This window comes from Idiotropiscis lumnitzeri, unplaced genomic scaffold (assembly GCF_059441095.1).
Source record: "Idiotropiscis lumnitzeri isolate Australia: NSW breed Sydney's pygmy pipehorse unplaced genomic scaffold, RoL_Ilum_1.0 HiC_scaffold_203, whole genome shotgun sequence".
NCBI classification, from domain to species: domain Eukaryota; kingdom Metazoa; phylum Chordata; class Actinopteri; order Syngnathiformes; family Syngnathidae; genus Idiotropiscis; species Idiotropiscis lumnitzeri.
Genome location: NW_028283741.1, coordinates 315,406 through 322,500, shown reverse-complemented (window position 1 = coordinate 322,500; position 7,095 = coordinate 315,406).

The following is a 7,095-nucleotide window of genomic DNA, read 5'->3' as shown; positions in this document are numbered from 1 at the left end:
AGGGAGCCGGAGCCGCCCGCACGCCCGCGACCGCAACACGCACTCGGAGGCGGCGTCTTCTGACAGACGCCGGTAGGGTTTGAGAAACATGCTTTTTCGGAAAGGACCGCTCGGCTGACGCGGGCCTGGGCTCCCGCACCCCTCTCGTGGCGGGGCACCCGCGAGCGCGGCGGAACTCCCGTGTAGGACATCTCTGGGCCCGTGTGGCCGACGGGCACGCGACAGGGTCGTCTCGGTCTCGCGACGAAAGCGGTTTCGCGCTGGTTGGTGCGCTAGAGGTCGATCCGCAGGCCGAAGGAACCGTCCACCCGAACACCCCGGCGCGAGGCCGGGGCCGGCAGGGGCCCTCCGATGGCGGGTCATGCTTGCCAATCGGTCAGTGGTTGGTGTGGTGCAGTATATGTCAGGGTGTGGGTGCGAGATGGGCCGGGAGGACCGCTCCTCCTGCGTCGGACCCCGAGTCATAGGAAGTGCCGTTTTGTCACAACCCCAGGGGTGGGGTGGGTAACGGTAGGGAAGTGCCGGCCAACGCGCAGAGGTCGACCCGCAGGCCGAAGGAACCGTCCACCCGAACACCCCGGCGCGAGGCCGGGGCCGGCAGGGGCCCTCCGATGGCGGGTCATGATTGCCAATCGGTCAGTGGTTATGTGTGTGCTGCGGTGCCGGCCAACGCTCAGAGGTCGACCCGCAGGCCGAAGGAACCGTCCACCCGAACACCCCGGCGCGAGGCCGGGGCCGGCAGGGGCCCTCCGATGGCGGGTCATGATTGCCAATCGGTCAGTGGTTATGTGTGTGCTGCGGTGCCGGCCAACGCTCAGAGGTCGACCCGCAGGCCGAAGGAACCGTCCACCCGAACACCCCGGCGCGAGGCCGGGGCCGGCAGGGGCCCTCCGATGGCGGGTCATGCTTGCCAATCGGTCAGTGGTTATGTGTGCTGCGGTGCTGCGGTGCCGGCCAACGCTCAGAGGTCGACCCGCAGGCCGAAGGAACCGTCCACCCGAACACCCCGGCGCGAGGCCGGGGCCGGCAGGGGCCCTCCGATGGCGGGTCATGATTGCCAATCGGTCAGTGGTTGTGTGTGCTGCGGTGGGGCCGGGAGGACCGCTCCTCCTGCGTCGGACCCGGGTCATGGGAAGTGCCGTGTGGCGGTGGTGGGGCCGGGAGGACCGCTCCTCCTGCGTCGGACCCGAGTCATGGGAAGTGCCGTGTGGCGGGGCCGGGAGGACCGCTCCTCCTGCGTCGGACCCGAGTCATAGGAAGTGCCGTGTGGCGGGGCCGGGAGGACCGCTCCTCCTGCGTCGGACCCGAGTCATAGGAAGTGCCGTGTGGCGGGGCCGGGAGGACCGCTCCTCCTGCGTCGGACCCGAGTCATAGGAAGTGCCGTGTTGCGCTGGTGGGGCCGTGCCCGCCAACAGCCTTCAGTGGTCGGATACCACGTTTGCAAGCTCCCCGCTGGAATGGGGACTTAGAAGAAATGAGGGGAAAATTCCCCCGGAGCTCCGTGCCTGAGGGCGGGCTGTGAGCCGCGCCGCGTCCGCCAACAGCCTTCCATGGTCGGACACCATTGTTCGCAAGTTGCCCGCTGGAATGGGCACATAGAAGAAATTTCGAGGATAACATCCACCAGAGCGCCAGGGCGGCCGTTATTGCAGTATGCGTCCGCCTGGCAGCTCTCTTCCGCGGGAACCATTGGGCAATTTCTTTCACGGAGGTGGACATAGAAGAATTTTTGTTTCTAAAAACGTGGTTCCTAAAAATGTGCCCCAGGTGTTTTGGAAAACCCGGGTAAACCTGGGAAGTAGGCAAATGACCCTCTGACTAGGGGTAAAAACGTTTGCCTACTGCAGCGCCCCTAATGCAATTCGGCGGAACTGCAACGCCCCTGGTCGCCTAAACGCTACCCCTGGTCGCCTAAACCTCACCCCTGGTCGCCTAAACCTCACCCCTGGTCGCCTAAAAGTCACCCCTGGTCGCCTAAATTGTCAACCCCTGGTCACCTAAATTGTCAACCCCTGGTCGCCTAAAGGGGACTTAGAAGAAATGAGGGGGCAAATTCCCCCGGAGCTCCGTGCCTGAGGGCGGGCTGTGAGCCGCGCCGCGTCCGCCAACAGCCTTCAGTGGTCGGATACAATGTATGAAAGTTCCCCGCTGGAAAGGGGACTTAGAAGAAATGAGGCAAATTTCCCCGGAGCTCCGTGCCTGAGGGCGGGCTGTGAGCCGCGCCGCGCCCGCCAACAGCCTTCAGTGGTCGGATACAATGTTTGAAAGTTCCCCGCTGGAAAGGGGACTTAGAAGAAATGAGGCAAATTTCCCCGGAGCTCCGTGCCTGAGGGCGGGCTGTGAGCCGCGCCGCGCCCGCCAACAGCCTTCAGTGGTCGGATACAATGTTTGAAAGGTCCCCGCTGGAAAGGGGACTTAGAAGAAATGAGGCAAATTTCCCCGGAGCTCCGTGCCTGAGGGCGGGCTGTGAGCCGCGCCGCGTCCGCCAACAGCCTTCAGTGGTCGGATACAATGTTTCAAAGTTCCCCGCTGGAAAGGGGACTTAGAAGAAATTTGTAAAAATTCACCCGGAGCTCCGTGCCTGAGGGCCGGCTATGAGCCGCGCCGTGCCCGCCAACAGCCTTCCACGGTCGGATACAATGTTTGAAAGTTCCCCGCTGGAAAGGGGACTTAGAAGAAATGAGGGGGAAATTCCCCCGGAGCTCCGTGCCTGAGGGCGGGCTGTGAGCCGCGCCGCGTCCGCCAACAGCCTTCAGTGGTCGGATACAATGTTTGAAAGGTCCCCGCTGGAAAGGGGACTTAGAAGAAATGAGGCAAATTTCCCCGGAGCTCCGTGCCTGAGGGCGGGCTGTGAGCCGCGCCGCGCCCGCCAACAGCCTTCAGTGGTCGGATACAATGTTTGAAAGTTCCCCGCTGGAAAGGGGACTTAGAAGAAATGAGGCAAATTTCCCCGGAGCTCCGTGCCTGAGTGCGGGCTGTGAGCCGCGCCGCGTCCGCCAACAGCCTTCCTTTGGTCGGATACAATGTTTGAAAGGTCCCCGCTGGAAAGGGGACTTAGAAGAAATTTGTGAAAATTCACCCGGAGCTCCGTGCCCGAGGGCCGGCTATGAGCCGCGCCGTGCCCGCCAACAGCCTTCCACGGTCGGATACAATGTTTCAAAGTTCCCCGCTGGAAAGGGGACTTAGAAGAAATTTGTAAAATTCACCCGGAGCTCCGTGCCCGAGGGCCGGCTATGAGCCGCGCCGCGCCCGCCAACAGCCTTCCTTTGGTCGGATACAATGTTTCAAAGTTCCCCGCTGGAAAGGGGACTTAGAAGAAATTTGTGAAAATTCACCCGGAGCTCCGTGCCCGAGGGCCGGCTATGAGCCCCGCCGTGCCCGCCAACAGCCTTCCTTTGGTCGGATACAATGTTTCAAAGTTCCCCGCTGGAAAGGGGACTTAGAAGAAATTTGTGAAAATTCACCCGGAGCTCCGTGCCCGAGGGCCGGCTATGAGCCCCGCCGTGCCCGCCAACAGCCTTCCACGGTCGGATACAATGTTTCAAAGTTCCCCGCTGGAAAGGGGACTTAGAAGAAATTTGTAAAAATTCACCCGGAGCTCCGTGCCCGAGGGCCGGCTATGAGCCCCGCCGTGCCCGCCAACAGCCTTCCACGGTCGGATACAATGTTTCAAAGTTCCCCGCTGGAAAGGGGACTTAGAAGAAATTTGTAAAAATTCACCCGGAGCTCCGTGCCCGAGGGCCGGCTATGAGCCCCGCCGTGCCCGCCAACAGCCTTCCACGGTCGGATACAATGTTTCAAAGTTCCCCGCTGGAAAGGGGACTTAGAAGAAATTTGTGAAAATTCACCCGGAGCTCCGTGCCTGAGGGCCGGCTATGAGCCGCGCCGTGCCCGCCAACAGCCTTCCACGGTCGGATACAATGTTTCAAAGTTCCCCGCTGGAAAGGGGACTTAGAGGAAATTTGTGAAAATTCACCCGGAGCTCCGTGCCTGAGGGCCGGCTATGAGCCGCGCCGTGCCCGCCAACAGCCTTCCACGGTCGGATACAATGTTTCAAAGTTCCCCGCTGGAAAGGGGACTTAGAAGAAATTTGTAAAAATTCACCCGGAGCTCCGTGCCCGAGGGCCGGCTATGAGCCGCGCCGTGCCCGCCAACAGCCTTCCACGGTCGGATACAATGTTTCAAAGTTCCCCGCTGGAAAGGGGACTTAGAAGAAATTTGTGAAAATTCACCCGGAGCTCCGTGCCTGAGGGCCGGCTATGAGCCGCGCCGTGCCCGCCAACAGCCTTCCACGGTCGGATACAATGTTTCAAAGTTCCCCGCTGGAAAGGGGACTTAGAAGAAATTTGTGAAAATTCACCCGGAGCTCCGTGCCTGAGGGCCGGCTATGAGCCGCGCCGTGCCCGCCAACAGCCTTCCACGGTCGGATACAATGTTTCAAAGTTCCCCGCTGGAAAGGGGACTTAGAAGAAATTAGGCAACTTTCCCCGGAGCTCCATGCCTGAGTGCGGGCTGTTTGCCGCGCCGTGCCCGCCAACAGCCTTCAGTGGTCGGATACAATGTTTCAAAGTTCCCCGCTGGAAAGGGGACTTAGAAGAAATTTGTGAAAATTCACCCGGAGCTCCGTGCCCGAGGGCCGGCTATGAGCCGCGCCGTGCCCGCCAACAGCCTTCCACGGTCGGATACAATGTTTCAAAGTTCCCCGCTGGAAAGGGGACTTAGAAGAAATTTGTGAAAATTCACCCGGAGCTCCGTGCCTGAGGGCCGGCTATGAGCCGCGCCGTGCCCGCCAACAGCCTTCCACGGTCGGATACAATGTTTCAAAGTTCCCCGCTGGAAAGGGGACTTAGAAGAAATTAGGCAACTTTCCCCGGAGCTCCATGCCTGAGTGCGGGCTGTTTGCCGCGCCGTGCCCGCCAACAGCCTTCAGTGGTCGGATACAATGTTTCAAAGTTCCCCGCTGGAAAGGGGACTTAGAAGAAATTATGAATATTTTTGTTTCTAAAAACGTGATCCCTGAAAATGTGCCCCAGGTGTTTTGGAAAACCCGGGTAAACCTGGGAAGTAGGCAAATGACCCTCTGACTAGGGGGGAAGAACGTTTGCCTACTGCAGCGCCCCTAATGCAATTCGGCGGAACTGCAACGCCCCTGGTCGCCTAAACGCTACCCCTGGTCGCCTAAAAGCTACCCCTGGTCGCCTAAAAGCTACCCCTGGTCGCCTAAACGCTACCCCTGGTCGCCTAAACGCTACCCCTGGTCGCCTAAACGCTACCCCTGGTCACCTAAACGCTACCCCTGGTCGCCTAAACGCTTCCCCTGGTCACCTAAACGCTACCCCTGGTCGCCTAAACGCTACCCCTGGTCGCCTAACTGACCCCTCGTGTGTGGGGATCAACGTTTGCCTACTAGGGCGTCCTCCGGCGGCCTCTCGGCAGTACTGCAGGCCCATTTTAGCCGAGCCCATTGAAATGAATGGGGGAATTTTATACGTTTTTGCCTTTTTTTCCCCCCTCGTTCTTTTTGTATTTATTCATTTATTTCAACTTTTACCGACTCAACCGCCCTCCGGCGTGCCCTCGGCGGTCCCGCAAGCCCAATTCGGCCGAGCCCATTGAAATGAATGGGGGGATTTTATACGTTTTTGCCTTTTTTCCCCCCCTCGTTCTTTTTGTATTTATTCATTTATTTCAACTTTTACCGACTCAACCGCCCTCCGGCGTGCCCCCGGCGGTCCCGCAAGCCCAATTCGGCCGAACCCATTGAAATGAATGGGGGAATTTTATACGTTTTTGCCTTTTTTTTTCCCCCCTCGTTCTTTTTGTATTTATTCATTTATTTCAACTTTTACCGACTCAACCGCCCTCCGGCGTGCCCCCGGCGGTCCCGCAAGCCCAATTCGGCCGAACCCATTGAAATGAATGGGGGAATTTTATACGTTTTTGCCTTTTTTTTTCCCCCCTCGTTCTTTTTGTATTTATTCATTTATTTCAACTTTTACCGACTCAACCGCCCTCCGGCGTGCCCTCGGCGGTCCCGCAAGCCCAATTCGGCCGAGCCCATTGAAATGAATGGGGGAATTTTATACGTTTTTGCCTTTTTTTCCCCCCCCCTCGTCCTTTTTGTATTTATTCATTTATTTCAACTTTTACCGACTCAACCGCCCTCCGGCGTGCCCTCGGCGGTCCCGCAAGCCCAATTCGGCCGAGCCCATTGAAATGAATGGGGGAATTTTATACGTTTTTGCCTTTTTTTTCCCCCCCCCTCGTCCTTTTTGTATTTATTCATTTATTTCAACTTTTACCGACTCAACCGCCCTCCGGCGTGCCCTCGGCGGTCCCGCAAGCCCAATTCGGCCGAGCCCATTGAAATGAATGGGGGAATTTTATACGTTTTTGCCTTTTTTTCCCCCCCTCGTTCTTTTTGTATTTATTCATTTATTTCAACTTTTACCGACTCAACCGCCCTCCGGCGTGCCCTCGGCGGTCCCGCAAGCCCAATTCGGCCGAGCCCATTGAAATGAATGGGGGAATTTTATACGTTTTTGCCTTTTTTTCCCCCCCCCTCGTCCTTTTTGTATTTATTTACTTATTTCAACCTTTACCGACTTAGGGGCCGCTTTGCACCGCCTGTGCCCGGGGAAGGTGCTCCTATTCGGGCCAAGTGTGACACACGCCCGCCCTCCTCCTCCGGAGCTTCCATTAGGGTAGACTTAGGGGCCGCTTGGCACCGCCTGTGCCCGGGGAAGGTGCTCATATTCGGCTTCACTGTCAGGCAGCATACACTCCTCCTCCGGAGCTTCCATTTGGGCAAACTTAGGGGCCGCTTGGCACCGCCCGTGCCCGGGGAAGGTGCTCCTATTCGGGCCAAGTGTGACACACGCCCGCACTCCTCCTCCGGAGCTTCCATTTGGGCAAACTTAGGGGCCGCTTGGCACCGCCTGTGCCCGGGGAAGGTGCTCATATTCGGCTTCACTGTCACACAGCATGCACTCCTCCTCCGGAGCTTCCATAAGGGCAAACTTAGGGGCCGCTTGGCACCGCCTGTGCCCGGGGAAGGTGCTCATATTCGGCTTCACTGTCACACAGCGTGCACTC